Below are 3945 nucleotides of genomic sequence, written 5' to 3' on the forward strand. Positions count from 1 at the left end.
ACGTGGATATGTCCTCTGTGCGAGGCTGCTAGCGAGCTATATCCACCCTGAAGGTTAATCTTGGACAATATCTGATGATCGACTCTTTTAAATGAAACCAGAGAGCGTTGACAGAGAGGAGAAGGTAGAAATGACTCAGCCTGTAACTGAAAATATAGATGGAGGACAACAGAGCTGCTTCATGGATGGAGGACCTCAGTTTAGCTTGTTTGTCGCACTAGCACCAAGCTAATACATATAAGGCAATTGGGTGCTAGTGCAAAGGCTAGCAGGCTAAGTTGAGGTTCTTCTTCCATGAAGCAGCTCTGTTGTCCTCCATCTATATTTTCAGTTACAGGCTGAGTCATTTCTACCTTCTCCTCTCTGTCAACGCTCTCTGGTTTCATTTAAAAGAGTCGATCATCAGATATTGTACAAGATTAACCTTCAGGGTGGATATAGCTCGCTCACACCAAGGACCTGTCCACGTTGTCATTTACCCAGAATGCTTTGTGTGTAAATAAAATGGCTCCATCCGTGTTTAAATATACTTTTAAAAATTTACAAAATTAAACAGCCTACAGTATTTTTACAGTCTTTATTTTACAGTTAAAATATACTGTATGTTTATCAAATAAAGTCTAATGTTACAACTAATAAGGGATCCCTTTCAGGCTTGTTCTTGATCATGATTTGTTTTTTCTGCAAATAGTTAGATTTAAAACCAAGAGACTGAAGAGCATCAAAGGCTCAAAGAGAGACCAACACTGATTGATTTTTTTAAACTTGTCCTGCTTTACTGTTCAGTGATGTCCCCAAATCCCTGTTTCCAGTCTATTACTTGAATGCATCATAGCTAAAGCTGAGTTTATCTCCACAAGAAGTTAAGAAATCTGAACTTAGCAGAGAGACATTCTTTTCCTTAAAGACTTAAAAACTCAAAGAAGAACCCCCATTGTTAATCTCCAGGAAGCCACTCCTCCTGCGTGCACTGTTGTGGACAGAATGGAGCAAATGCATGTCGTCTAAATCAGTTTAATTCCTTCTGGTCCAGCGCTGACAGTCACAGAGATGGAAGCTTAAGCCCCTTTTCCACTAGTGCCACTTAGTGTAGTGTTGGTACGGTTCGGTACGGTTCCAAGCCATTTCCATTAGGCCAGATCCATGGAACCGGCACTTTTTTTAGTTAGCTACTTCATTGTGGTTCCAACCAGCCCCAGCTGACACCAAAATGTGACGTCAGAACACTGTTCGTCACTGATTGACTAAATTTTTGCAAATGTTTAAAATTTCAAAAGTTATTCATCAAATGTATTTCCATCTCTCATTTTACCCATTAATTTTTTTTCTAAATACCTAAAAACCACCTCCACCAACCACCCAAAACACACCCATTGGAACCGGACTGGAACACCATTGGAAACCAACCGGTCTGAACCGTACAGACCCGTACCAACACCGACCGTTCCGACACTACACCATGGAAAAGGGGCATTAGTTTAGTTAAGAGAAGGAGAACAATATTTAATTTCAGGGTGTCTGCTGTTGTTTTATGACCAAATCTCACCTTTGTCCAGCAGAGATTAGTGGTCATGCTGTGAATATTAAACCTCCGAAGCTGATGTTAGTTCTCAGGCTGCAGCTAATACTTGCAGCGTGACTGCAGCCACACTGGTTCCTGAGCAGCTCAGCTGCATGAACCACTCCTGCTTCACATTTAGGACAAATAAAACTTGATAAACAATAGTCTCTGTCATCAAGCCCAATTTTTTTTTCAGTTATGACTTTTAGCCAAAGTTGAGCCTTTTTTTTTTTTTAATCGCTCTGACCTGGAAAATGTCATTGATGCTTTTATCAGCTCAATGCTTGACTACTGTTCAAAATGCTGCAGCTCGTATTTTAACGAACGCTCCCAGATGTGAGCACATCACCCCAGTTTTATTCTCTTTCCACTGGCTTCCAGTCTGCTTTAGAATTGATTTTAAGCTTTCATTGTTCACCACCTTTTAAAGATTTTAATGTCTTGGTTTAGCTGATATAGTAGCTTTACATTAGCAGACCTTAAGATAATCTAATACGTCTTTACTCTCTGTCCCAAAGTCCAAATACAAACAGAGTGATTGGACCATTGGCCTTTCTTTCTTGTCTCTGCACACAGATTGTGGAACCAACTTCCTCAGGACTTATTTTAATACTTAGTGGCTTCTGTATTATTTTACTGTTGTTTTAACTTTTGCATTGTGAAGCACTTTGCGCACCTCTCAGCTATTGTAAAGGGCTCTATAAATACAGTTAGGTCCATATATATTTGGACACTGACACAAATTTAGTCTTTTTACCCGTTTACTGAAACATATTCAAGTTATAGTTATATAATGTACATGGACATAAAGTCCAGACATTCAGCTTTCATTTGAGGGTATCCACATTAAAATTAGATGAAGATTTTAGGAGTTTCAGCTCCTTAAACATGTGCCACCATATTTTTAAAGGGACCAAAAGTAATTGGACAATTAACTCCAAGGCTATTTCATGGACAGGTGTGGGCAATCCCTTCATTATGTCATTCTCAATTAAGCAGATAAAAGGCCTGGAGTTGATTTGAGATGTGGTGCTTGCATTTGGAAGGTTTTGCTGTGAATGAAACATGCAGACAAAGGAGCTCTCAATGCAGGTGAAACAAGCCATCCTTAAGCTGCAAAATTAGAAAATACCCATCTGAGAAATTGCTACAATATTAGGAGTGGCAAAATCCACAGTTTGGTACATCCTGAGAAAGAAAGAAAGCACKGGTGAACTCATCAATGCAAAAAGACCTGGGCGCCCACAGAAGACAACGGTGGTGGATGATGGCAGAATAATCTCAATGGTGAAGAGAAACCCCTTCACAACAGCCAACCAAGTGAACAACACTCTCCAGGAGGTAGAAGTATCAATATCCAAATCTACCATAAAGAGAAGAGACTGCATGAAAGTAAATACAGAGGGTTCACTGCACGGTGGAAGACACTCATAAGCCTCAAGAATAAAAAGGCTAGACTGGACTTTGCTAAAAAACATCTAAAAAAGCAGCACAGTTCTGGAAGAACACTCTTTGGACAGATGAAACCAAGATCAACCTCTACCAGAATGATGGAAAGAGAACAGTATGGTGAAGGTGTGGTACAGCTCATGATCCAAAGCATTACCACATCATCTGTAAAACACAGCAGAGCAGTGTGATTGATGGCTTGGGCATGCATGGCTGCCAGTGTCACTGAGTCACTAGTGTTTATAGATGATGTGACACAGGACAGAAGCAGCCCACTGAATTCTGAGGTATTCAGAGCCATACTGTTTGCTCAGATCCAACCAAATGCAGCCAAACTGATTGGTCGTTGTTTTGTACTACAGATGGACAATGACCCAAAACATAAAGCCAAAGCAACCCAGGAGTTTATTAAAGCAAAGAAGTGGAATATTCTTGAATAGCCAAGTCAGTCACCTGATCTCAACCCAACTGAGCAGCATTTCACTTGTTAAAGACTAAACTTCAGACAGAAAGGCCCACAAACTAACAGCAACTGAAAAGCGCTGCAGTGAAGGCCTGGCAGAGCATTAAAAAAGAGGAAACACAGCGTCTGGTGATGTCCATGAGTTCAAGACTTCAGGCAGTCATTGTCAACAAAGGATTTTCAACCAAGTACCAGAAATGAACATTTTATTTACAATTATTTAATCTGCCCAATTACTTTTGAGCCTCTGAAATGAAGAGATTGTGTTTAAAAGATGCTTTAGTTCCTCACATTTTTATGCAATCATTTTGTTCAACCTACTGAATTAAAGTTTTTGTTTAAAATTCATTTTAGTAATGTACAGAACCATAATTAGAAAAATGTTGTCTTTGTCCAAATATATATGGACCTAACTGTAAATGCTGATTGATTGATTGATTGATCACACAATATTTGATGCAAACCCCTGGGG

At 39.6% G+C, this 3945-nt stretch overlaps 1 protein-coding gene across 2 annotated transcripts in view; it reads left to right on the forward strand.

The window, feature by feature from the left end:
- als2b (alsin Rho guanine nucleotide exchange factor ALS2 b) overlaps positions 1–3945 on the forward strand; it is a 47410-nt gene that overhangs the window by 11263 nt on the left and 32202 nt on the right. The gene's annotated exons all lie outside the window — the stretch shown is intronic.

Source organism: Austrofundulus limnaeus, unplaced genomic scaffold (genome assembly GCF_001266775.1).
Source record: "Austrofundulus limnaeus strain Quisiro unplaced genomic scaffold, Austrofundulus_limnaeus-1.0 Scaffold9, whole genome shotgun sequence".
NCBI lineage: Eukaryota > Metazoa > Chordata > Actinopteri > Cyprinodontiformes > Rivulidae > Austrofundulus > Austrofundulus limnaeus.